This window comes from Centrocercus urophasianus, unplaced genomic scaffold (genome assembly GCF_019232065.1).
Source record: "Centrocercus urophasianus isolate 14NV4802_14NV808 unplaced genomic scaffold, USGS_Curo_1.0 seq_14, whole genome shotgun sequence".
NCBI classification, from domain to species: domain Eukaryota; kingdom Metazoa; phylum Chordata; class Aves; order Galliformes; family Phasianidae; genus Centrocercus; species Centrocercus urophasianus.
The window spans coordinates 23,264,536-23,277,149 of NW_024884586.1; positions in this window are offsets into that span (position 1 = coordinate 23,264,536).

Here is a 12,614-nt window from a genome sequence, read left to right on the forward strand (position 1 = left end):
TACTTCAAAACATGCTTCATTACGAAAGGGATTTATGGAACCCATGCTGATCATAGCCATGGGAGCTTTTTTAGAGAAAAAAGCAGTAGCTGGACAGGTAAGATTCCTAGAATTTCAGTTAGAGTGTAAATGAGAGCAGAATGGGAAAAGACTCATTAACTTTCCAGAAGAAAGTCTCTATCCATCTCTTTGAGCTGTCAACGCATGAAATATCACTTGAATCAAAGAGCATTTTGGGGCTTATTACAATTTAACCTTAAAAGGGGTGCTCAGCTTACCCATAACCCACACAGTGAGCAAAGAGCCACTTATAGCAAGGTATAGTGCAGAAACCACACCAAGCACCTGCATCTCTTCAAGTCGCCCTGTCTATAAATGTGGCACCTGATTAGTGATGTGACCATTCATTAAAAAGGCAAACCCCAGGCCTGCCTTCCCAAGTAAGATATCTAAAGCCATTCATACAAAGCACACTACAACCTGGTAAATACATTATTGCCATGGCTATCAAAAGGCCACATGGCTTGTATTAACTTCATAAGATTTCAGGAGCAGAATTAAATTTTGTCATAAACTTTTGTGGCCAGCTGGAAATTTTGTTTTAGCTTGTTTATTGTACCTGCAGTTTGTCTAATGAGCGGTAGCCCGTGCCTGTCTCATTTTCCTTTTGCTTATCTTTACATGCTCTATGCATATAAAAGCTATGCCCTAACTATAGTTTGTATGTAAATATGACTTTTTTATTTTTTGCTTAAATAGTAATAATTAACTGACTCTACACAAATGATAGAGAATAGAATAATACTTTATGGTATTATAGCAGACACTACAGAATCAAGGACACCAAATGCTATCTAAGAAATCTATGAGCTGATAAGGGGCCACAGAGACACCTTGTATGTCCCAGACCTAATTCACTGGTGGTCATATATGCAGACCTGGAGCTGGACAAAACTAGTATTAGGGGTAATAAAGAGAATGAAGAGCTAGTATTCAAAATATTTAAAACATTCAACACACATACAGCAGACTTTCATGCAACCTACCCTACTCCTGGATCAGTTTCTACTTCAACTACTGTATTTCATATGTTCTTAGAAAAAGTTAAGAAGGAATACATGTTATTTTAATTTTCAATTGTCACCTTTATGCTCCTGTGTTCTACATGAAGTTAAACAAACAAGCAAAAAAACAAAAAAAAAAACAAAAAAAAAAAAAAAAAAAACACCTTTCTGGCAGGAAGGTAACTTCACCATTCTGAGAAAATTAACCTAAACTCTGCCACTCTTTTGAGAATAAGCCTATCTGAGATCAAACAACATTGTCTGTGTTGACAAAAAGAGTTTTCCTAGGAGCTTGGGATTAGATAGCAGATGTGTAGATAAATTTATTCCTATCAGGGTCTATGAAGACCACTGGTCATGTATTTAATTCTTCTGCAGAGTCCAATGAAGTAATCATACCATAAATGTCCAAAGCTAGATACTAAAAAAAAATTATATATTTGACTTTACTGAAGAGTATTCAAACTTTTAATACAGTAAGTAAAATGTTAACAAGGCTGTTGTGAAATTTGTACCACCAGACCGTCTTAGCTTCCCTTTGCTGGCAAATTTGGCAGGCAGGATCTAGTAGCTCTGCAAAGTGATTGGCTTAGCCCTTTAAACATTTGTTCACCTTTCGTTAAATGAGCTTAGTAAGGCATCCTTCTTCCAGAGTTGTGATGAAAGAAATAACACTTCTGAAATATTACTGGTGGATGCAAAAAATGACTGGTGTAATTACTTCCTCTTATAAGCAAAATGTGAATATTGTGAAAATCTGCTGTTATTACCACTGAATGAGAAATATTGTTGTTTTATTGAGGAATATAATGAAATATATGTACTTCTGCTATGCTTTAAAAAAAAAAAGTCTTCTTTGAAAATCCTCCTCAAAACTGATCACATTGTCAAATTACTGAAATGTAAATGACACCATGGCAATCATTACCCTTCTTGAACAGTACTTGGGATTTAGCTTTACTTTCTTGATATTGTTAAAATGAGTATTTGTTTTACGCAGGCATCGAGTAGGATTTAAGATCTTGATTGAAAAAATACTATTTCATTTGCAGTTATTCTGTCTCACAGTTCTTGGAGAAGAGAGAGCATGGGGAAGAACCTTGCTTGACTGTAGGTTCTGGTCTATTTTAACCTCCACCTTCATTACTTACTATAAGAAAATGATGGTCAAAACCAAGTCAATACCAAAAAATAGCATTTTTAAGACACATATCCTGCACACATTACAAGACACTGGAAAAGGAGGAAAATAGTATCCCTCAGGTGTCATGCTAACAGAATCAATTTAAAAGAATAAAACTGAAACTTCAAAAATACATGACACTTTCCAAATACAGGACTTGGTTTAAATATCCTGACTATCTACAATAGTAAGCTCTTCTGTTCTATCATGTCTATCCTCTTGAATGGAAAGTATATTCAGCCATTCCTAGATTCACTAAAGCATTTATCAAGCCACCCCAGGATAGCATCTGATTTCAGTAGCTTTGGTGTGCTTGACCTGAAAATTCTCTAGGTGCCTACAGATTTGCTTCACTGTATGCCCAATATGCTTGATCTGAGAAGTTAGGATGCCCATTAACAGAAGTATTACTAATCATCTACTTATGCTCCAGAAACTGGACAAAGGCATCTTTTCTGCAGAATTCAGGATTCAAGCTCAGGTGCAGTCCTAACTCGCATCTAAATCTACACTAGGTGAGATTCTTTTTAATTTTCCTCATCCTTCTCTGTGTCCTGGTTTTCTGTGGGAAGGAAATACAGGCTTGTAAAGTTTTAAATAAATAAATAAAAATCAGAAAATATTGTCAGATCCCTGACCTGCAAAATTACAAGGTGAGGATCACCACTGTTCTCTTAAGTACGTTTATTCATAAATATAGTCTAGAAGATACTGTCAGGTAATGTTATCAACTGAGTAATGTCTAAAGATGTTTCAGGCTTCAGAACCAAAATGAGTAATGATGCAGCAAGCAGACCTCACACAAATGCAGCTGCAAATATTCCATTTTAATGTAGTTGGAGGAGTGTCTATATTTTATCTATGAGAGCTGATAGGTATCTTCTCCTAGAAAATGAAAGAGGCAGCATAATGTTTCCCTCTCCTGAAGGACCTGAAGCATGTGCCTGTATTTCCTAAGAGGTAGGCCAAGTTGGAAAATATTTCTCTGTAAGTAACCCCTGGAGACACTGGAACACTTTCATTACAAGAACAACTCTCTCCCTCTTTAAATGCAGCTGTCTCAAATATAATTTCTGCTTTATTATAATAGTACTCATGTTATTTACAAGCTTTGACTCATCGTTCTGCCTATTTTGCTAAACGCTACATGTCTTCCCTTCCTGTTGGAGCTGTGGCATGTTTTCATGCAGAAAGGAATGAAAGATTTGCAGGGTGAGATAGCTACCAGGAAAGTGAGAATTTGAATGAATGAGGGGAGATTCTGTGCTGTGCTTCCAAATCTCTCTATCTGCATTTTAAATGTCACAACATGCTTAATACAGAAAGCAGAAACACTGATGTAAACAGGGACTGAAATCTTGAGTGCCAGGATACTCCCTAGAAAATCATATTTTCTTCAAGACTTTTTTCGTTCTATAATAGAGTCTGGAATTTCTCTTTTTCTTTACAAAGGAGAAACAGCATGCTCTCCATCCATGGTAGCCAGTAACTTGGTGACTAACATTTTATGGGGAAACAGTATAGTGAGTTTCAATTCCATCCAGTTAGCAAATGCACCAAATCTACATCTACCTTTTTTCCACAGGTCGGGGGGGAACCTCAACAGTAACTCACTAGAACTCACTAGTTTTCTGAAAGTAATTACTGATTTCTCTTTAAAGACAAATTATTTTGGACCTTTGGGAAAATACTTGATTTAATGCAACCTTCTCTCCACCTGTTCTGAGATCCATGAGACCCAAACTAAATCCTTACAGCACTGTGCCTAATAAAACAGTCAAGTCTTTTTCAAAAATGTTTTATGTAACATTTTGTATTGGTTATCTTAAAAGGGGAAAAAGCATATAGTTATTACTGTGCTTCCTTATTCTTTATTTTGCAGTGCTGAGCAAGCCAAATTGTATGTTGCTTTTACTGCAACATAGCTATGACCTTCCTTCGCATGAGATGTGATTGATATTTTTATCGGTCCAGGATGACATGAGGATCCTATGCAAATTTAGTGAACTAAGGTTTAGTTCTAGTTAACAAGAAGACTCTACAATCACAGAAGTGTCCAGATTCAAAGATGGCTCTGGAAGCTATCTGAATAATGTATTCTGGAAATGATCTTATTCAGGGTGCTGCCAAGCAAAGTTTTGAATAATCCTGGTGAGGGAGATTGTACCACTTGCATGAGCAACCTCTTCCAGAGTTGAATGGTTCTAATCCTGAACAGTGTCTTTTTAACACACAGATGGAGTTTCTTGTACTCATTGTCACTTGTCCTGTCATTGTGCACCCAGGAAAGGAGAGGACATCCAGCTTCCCTACAGCTACTGGTAGTTTACTCCCAGTTTCAGGTACTGGGAGACTGTGACTAGATATCCCCAAGCCCACTCCTGTCTAGGCTGAACAAACTCCCTGTGATCTATCTTCTATTTGAACTCTTCACGTATTTGAACTCTTCACATTTTCCTTCCTACTAAATTATTCAGGAAGATTACCCATAGGAGCATACTGAATAACATTTTTTATTTGCAAGCATGTACGTTTAGAAATAAATTCCTTCAAGTGAAGAAGAAAGCCTTTAAAAATAAAAACAGCTTCTTTTAATTCCCCAAATCAATTTACAATTATTTTTAGTAGGTCACCTTCCTTCAGGGAAAAAAAAATCTAACTTTCAAAGTAAACAGCTTTCAATCTTGTAGAGTGCACGCATGGGTCAGACACGAGCTCTGTAAATAAGTGTGCATGGAGAGAAGGAAAAAAGGGGAAGTTGCATTCTGAGTGATCTGGACACTGAGTTACATTTAATGCTTTACCACGAAGACACCATGTGGAGAGATGCAGAATAGCAGGTTTATAACAAAAGTAAGAACAGAACTGGAATTGCAACCAATTACTTTTTGACATGTATGGGAACATTTCAGCACAGAATATAACTTTCTGTACTTTGAAGGAAGGCAGAAATAAGTAGGCAGTGCAGGCAGAAAAGAGTAAAGAGTCATAAAACCATGTTGTTTGGGTATGGTGCTACAGCACTGCAGCAAAAAAGGAATCTCCCTGTGGTCCTTCTATACAGGCCTGGATGTGCAGTAGTAGCCTAAGAGCTGCATGTTATTTTTGCTTAGTGTTGGATGCATCCTGACCAAACAGCAGCATTTTAGGCTGTATCTCACATTTTAATTCCACTGCAGTTTAAAACCAACTTATTTAATGTACAAGAACTTGATTTTTGAGAATTGCCTTTCTACTGAAGGCAAGTCACCTCTTACAGATATCTTACAGAGATGATTACCCTAAATTCTGAATGGACCTTTTATGTGTAGAGGAAGAAACCTACAGAAACTATCTGCCTTAACTCTATAATGTCTTTAAATAAGTTGGCTAATAATACAAGTAGTTCTAGAATTCCCCTTATTCAATAAAATTCTATATTCTTGCTCACTTAGCAAGTTTCTTCTGATTAACAGGAGTAGGACTAAAATTAATAACCTCGGATGCTTCTTTGTTGCTACAATAAGGGGAGACTTCTGATGTTTGTTGTGCACAAACCCCATTATTATTATTACTAAAAAGGCAGCAGGGAATTAATATTACTCATTGTGAACAAGTATGGCTGGTCCATAAATTGATTTTATTCACTTATGGCTTCTATTCACAGCTGTAATAATTTCACACAAGTAATAGCAAGCTCATATATTGCAGTCACAGTGAATTCTCTCTAACAGTCAAGCAATGTAGCAGTGTAGGATATTTTCAGCAAATTCAAAGTATTTTTATCTGCTGTGACAAATGCTAAAAGAAAGAGGAAAATAATTGACATAGTAGCAGTATTGAAATGGTGCCATTTTTACATGTCCCTACCCAAATACAAGTTTGTCCCTTACATTATCAACACAAGCAACTTTCTATCTGTAGACTAACTGAAATCCTATCCTTATTATATTATACCATATTGTGCCATACTGTGTGTCTAAGTAGCACCCTGCAGAGGCGAACTCAAAAGCTAGTTAAACTGTGCTGATGCAGAAGCTTGCTTGGTACACATGTGGAAAAGTTGCATGGGGCCCAGAAGGTCTCAATTTTTCTGATATTATTGATCCAATGAATTGTCTCTAGCTACGAATTTTGTGATAGCATCTGCTTTAATTTCTACCTTATAGTTCCTTTACGAAAAAAAAAAAATGGAACGGATAGCTTGCAATTCATTTTCATTAGCTTGGGCTCAGTCACCTAAGCACAGAAATACTTTCCCAAGAAATCTCATTGAGAAAATTGTCCCAGGCACTCAGCTGCTTCCACTTGTCTTAGCCTTTGCCTTATGAGGTGAACTTATTTTCTTAGGAAGAACCTCTTTGAAACACATGCTGAAAAAAGGTAAAAAGAGGCCTAAACCTGTGTCAGGTAAAGATGACCACTCTGGTGCCTAAAAATCATTCCAACTTATTTCTTAAAAACGTTTCCATGGTTCACCTAGTTTAAGTTAATTCATCTACTTTAGAGGAAAAATACTCATGTTTGGTTAACAGTGTGATTTATAAATGTACATACAAGGCATGGAGCCTTGGGGAGCAGAAGCTCAAATATTTATTAGAGAACAAACACAGGTTATAAGCACAGTGAAAAGCCAACTTTCTGGCTATTTGAGCTATTTTTGCACATGTGCGTGTACCTTCCACAGCAGTTTCTGAACAGCTGAACACAGTGCAGGTACAGATTTCACAATTTTTCTGTTTATTATTGCACCCCAAATAAACATCTTTCTCAATATGCAAGACATGCAGGACACTTTCAAGTTTTTCTTTACCATAGATGCTTAATGTTGAACATAGGATTTAATTTTTTTCAGTTGAAATTCAAGACGTGTTTTCAATTACGTATGGAATGTATTGAATACATTGATAATTTTGCTACTCCTTCATGCTGGTTTGTTTCCCTTTCTTGCATTACAGGTATTTGTTTTCCTGTGCATTCACATTTAATTTGATATCTTGATATCTCTCTGATATCTTTCCAGATTTTCTCCCTCTACTCCATGTTCTTTTGCCCTTTGTACATATTACTACCTACTATAAGTCCTGCAAATATTAATGTTTGTTTTCAACTGTATCAACAAGTAATCTTGTTTCAACAACATTTCATTAAAATTTGTAATCAATTTGTAAGTTTCCTGCCTAATCTTTTTCTTGTATCCCTTAATAGGGTAAGATTATTTTCATCATTTTTTAAAATGCCACTCCTGTTAACAAAAGCATTGATAGATTTCAGTCAGAACTGGCCTCCTCATTGGTCTCTTCCAAAAAATAATTAAAAAATGTAATAAAACACAACACTAAATTTTGATTACTTCCTTACAAATACACCTTGCATGAAAAGTTGTATGTACCATTAACTAATGTCACCACTGTAACATTCAGAATATCCTAATGGAAATGACTACAGTATGCACCTGGGAGAATATTCACGTGTTTTAAAGTGCCGTCATTCTTAGATATGGAAAATAAAATAGTTCTGTGCCTTATGCAGTATTAAAAAAAAACAAAACAAAAAAACACACCAACAAAAGAACCATCTTGTTGGAGGGGTGTAAAGAACTTGATAGTAGTTGTTTGAAATCAAAGTCTAGGCTTTCAACTTCCATTACTTGCGATTACAACAAGGACGACGGTAAGTTTTGACTAAAAGAAGGGATCTTTCTAATAGTGGAAAATGTCCTGTACAATTTTTACAATGCTCATAGTGAGACTGTGATGCTGAGTGCTATGATGGATGGCAGCTGTGTAGCAAAAAATTTTCCATAAGCATCCTAGGAAAGAAAACATAGCAGCAACCATCATTAATCAAGAGAGACCTACACGTCATGAGAGAAAAGGCAAGAGTCCAGGAAGGCCACAAGGTTAAAATGCTTTGTTTGAGTAATTACAGGATTTGAAGGATTAGGCTGAACCAAAAGATTTAATGACATGGAGGGATTAAAAGGAGAAATAAATAAATTCAATTGAAGAGAATGAAGGTGTAGAAGGCAGTACAAAAATTACATTAAGTTCAGTAAAGATTTTGAAACAACTGAAGAATTGTTAAATAACTCAGCTGTAGTTAGAGGCAGTGCTATTATGCTGATTCAGTTTGTTATTCAATGACTGAATCTTCAAGGACAAAATACTAAAAATAACAATTTGAGACTACAGGCCTAACAAAACCGTGTGTATTTCATGAAATGTCTTAGTCAGCTTTTTTTGTAACACAGAATGGAAAGTCATGATTTATTCTGCAGCTTTTGTAGAAGAGAAATGACAGTACTGAAAGCGTACACGACATCACACCTGCTATAGCCTGTTCCTGAAATCTGAAGATGCTCAATGAATTCCAGTTTCTAGCTTATGCTACCGGATGTTATGACATTTTATAAAGGTAACAAATCTTATTTTTTTTTTACGTTCTGCAGCCCTTGTACACTATTAATAGTAAGAATAAACTCCTCATTTATTCCAAAGAAAGCCTAGAGGCTGCATCTGGAGTATTGTAGATGGGAAAAACTATTTGAGGAACATGATGATACAAGTCTTGTGAGATATGGAGTTACCACAAGACAACAATCACAGGATTGCTTTCTCTTGCCATAGGAATACTAAACTTAAATAAATTCAGGCTTGCTGGCTGTTTTCTGGAACAGTCACTCGTAGTTGCAAGAGAATATCAACAAAGCTATGCAAAAAGAGTAAAGATTAAAAAATAGATTATAGCTTTTATTTAGAGTTACTTCATTGTATCTTAATGAAACCTCTCTGTTCTTGGTTTGTTAATCTGGAGAGCATCTGGACATCTCCGGAAGGGTGGCTGAGAGAGGTTTCAGAGAAGGGATGAAACAACATGGGAGAAGAGGAAGGAGAAACCGGAACTTTATTTTCTGAGAAAGATAAGAATGAAGCAGGATAAAAGTACGGCTGTGCAGACAACAGAAAAGATTCAAAACATAATGCCGAGAAACGAAAGAGTAAACGAACAAATTCCTTCGTGTCTAAGAGCGTGTTTTTTGACACTTCATCTCTTCCTAAGCCGTGCCCAGGGGTTTGATAGCCCCGGCCGAAGCAGCGTTGCCCCATCTTCCTGAGCCGCGCTACTCGGCACTCGCGGGACTGCCGGCCGGACGCCTCTCGCCCTGCTCCCGAGTGGGACCGCCGGGGGGCGCTGTAATGGCGAGGCGCCGGAACCTGGCGGCGGTAACGGGGGCGGGAATCAAGCAACGGGAAGGTGTGAGTTTCTCAATGCGAATTTTTAAGGGAGGGGGCAGAGCTCAGTTCTGAACGAGTCTGTTCAGAGTCAGTTCTTGGAACGTGTGCAGTGTTCCCGTTTAGCTCGTGAACTGTAGCTTCCTGTTCCTGGGCAGCCGAGTGCAAAGTGCAACATAAAGCCAAAGCAACACGTACTCAAACAATTTGGGTCATTCACATGCAAATCGGTCTATAATATTTCCAAGCCAGAACTACTTTTCTTTCCGTTTTTACCGGACGCAATGTATAACAGCATATCTCACTGCATTATTGATTATGAAATGAAGCCATCATAATTCATAACATGATTTCAAATAAATAGTAAGTAAAATGCCCCCACACTGTCAGCAAGCCAGAAAATCAGACCCTAAATTCTTCATGTGTTTTCTTTATTAAGGCCTACCTGCTCTGTTTGTGTCAAAATGATCACCTTGAAAGCATAGTTTTGAGTCAGGAAAATTAAATACAAAGTTGTTATTAATCCCATATGATTCCTACATTAAACTAAAATTTTAGTTAGTTACACATAATAATTTAAAGATAATCTTTTCTGAATATTGCGGTGGGGAATCTTCTTCTTTCTTTTAAAAGCAGTTACTCAACTCCATTGTTTCATTCAGACAGCAAATTATTTCAGAAGCTAGAAGAAATCTTCCCAGTGAAAGAGCATCTCCTGACAGCCCAGCTTTGCAGGGCCTCCTTCAGTGCACTGAGCTTCTGCTGGGGTTTCTAACCCTCACATTCACTCTGTGCTGTTTGCTGCACAACCCTTCTCGCAGTGCAGGTTTTGTGTGTGTGTGCACTTTGGAAACCTGTTCACCAGCAGCAGTGACGACGACTGGTTCTTCTCATATGGGTCACTGACCAGACACCAGATGGTGGAAGCGTTCTGTTCCTGCTAATCTGACCCAGGGCTGGCAATTCAGCCAGGGAAAAGCTTTATCCCATTACCAGTCTCCTGAGCCATCCTGTCTCCTGCCTGAAGACTAAAGATTAAACAGTTAATATCCTTGATGTTCCTACCACCCCCACAAGTAGCTAGTACACATCACAGACACCTACTGTGTAGGTAAGAGGAGATCCATAAGTGCCATAAGAACACATCATGAGATTTAAATTCTACCTTCAGAGGAATAACAAAGAAGCCAGGCTGGAAAAATGAGAAAATCAACTGGGACTGCGCTTTGTTACACAGCAGCTGGCAAGTAAAAGTTTGTTAAAATATCGGGGAAAATAGAAAATACAAGTAGGCAGCAAGAAATGTAATTTGGAAAAGGGAGTAGCCATTATAGCAAGGACATGCAAACACAAAAAGAAGAAAATATCAAGATGCAACTCACTTCTGCAGGTGTCAGGAAAAAAAAGAGCTATCAGTATAATGCCATCCAGCTGTAATGCCTGAGCCACTTCTGAACAGGACTTTTTCAATGCATTTCTCCATCCTATTCTTACAATTTTCTTTGCCGTACTACAAGCGCTTTGCTTTGCTGCATATTTGACACATCAGACTTCTGTGCTGTGTCCAAAATCACTATCAACATTTTTATTTCACACCAGAAATTGCCAGAAAAAGAACTACTGTTACATTTGTGAAGACACCAATAATTGTACCTAATTTGAAATTCAAGGTAACTGAAAGGAAACAATCCAAAGAATTCTTGGATTTATATTCAAACCCAATTCCTTATTTAAAGAATGCATATGTGTTTGTTTAATATCAATATAAGCTTCAAGTATATAAGAATATGAAAGAAGTTAGGTTTTATTTTTTACATGTAGGTAGGCTTACATTTCCATCTGTTAGAACTGCGTGTACTTAGATCTATATTCTTTCTCTTCTGCAAAAAGCATTATTCAGAGTAGCTATTATGATCTTATAAAATGCTATTACTGTACAATTACTTGAATCTAGTTAGATTCTCTTTTAGCCTTCTGGAAGATGTGACCATTCAAACCTGCCATATGCTGCACAAACTCATTCAGAAGACAACCATGAAATTAACTACACAAAACTGCCCTTGAGAAAGAGAGGGGAAAGGGTAGCAAACCTGAGTCCTTGGTGGCACCTTTGTGTTTATTTCCTCACTCCATGTTTAGCACAGCTTCATTCATCGTAGTTACAGAAAATCTTACAGCGGCAATTTATTATCATCTGCATTGTTGGTTTTTTTTTTGTTGTTTGTACAGCTGTGTTTCTGAAGTCTGAAAATATCCTTCATTGGTCAAAAAAGCCCTTCCTATCACGTCACATTCTTTAAATAATAATGTATTTTTCTTTAACTTATTCACATCATCAATAATAAGTATTCCAGGGTAGATTACATAAAATGGAGTCTCTCATAGATAATTTTTTTCTTTGAAAATAGTTCATTAGATATTGACTAGAACTGATTGAAATTTCAATTCATTGCTAGTAATTATAAAAAAGCATGACATTTTCTTCAGCTTCAAGCAAAATTCTGGCAAAATACATTTTTTAAGCCAGCGTAGCAGATTTTGATCACAGGATTAAAACAAGCAATAGTAGAGAAGTGCCGCTTTCTTCATGCAGGCTTCAAGCACATTAAAAATATCTTGGAAGTGTACAGGCACTCCTGTATTATCACTGTGCAGGAGTGGCAGCATTAGGTATTTCTTCTATCAACAGAATTTATACAAATCATAAAACTAAAAAAATGGGAAAAAAATCAACAATGAAAGGGAACATGGAGCTGGGAAATGAAGGTCCAAAAAACAATATGAGTTTTCCGTCCCTTTCAATTAACACAAGAAACTCTGGTGGGTTATTTTGTTCGTTGTTGTTTAATTCAGAAGATACAATAGTAAAATTAAGTTGAAAGAAAATAGGTCCAGAAATATATTTAGAAAAGATAAAAGGATGCTTAGTTATTAGGACTGTTTTTCTGGAAGTTACACAGTGGAATTCTTAATGGAAATGACTACAACTGAGTTGTAGAGTGGTTAACTTGTTAATATTATCAGCCATGACAGTCCGTGGTCATTGCTAAATACCCAGGATAAGGCTTGTCTTTCTGGAAATAGAACTCAGTCCTTAACAGAAATTATATTTCTACATTTTTATTTCAATTTCTATTATATTTCTATATGGAC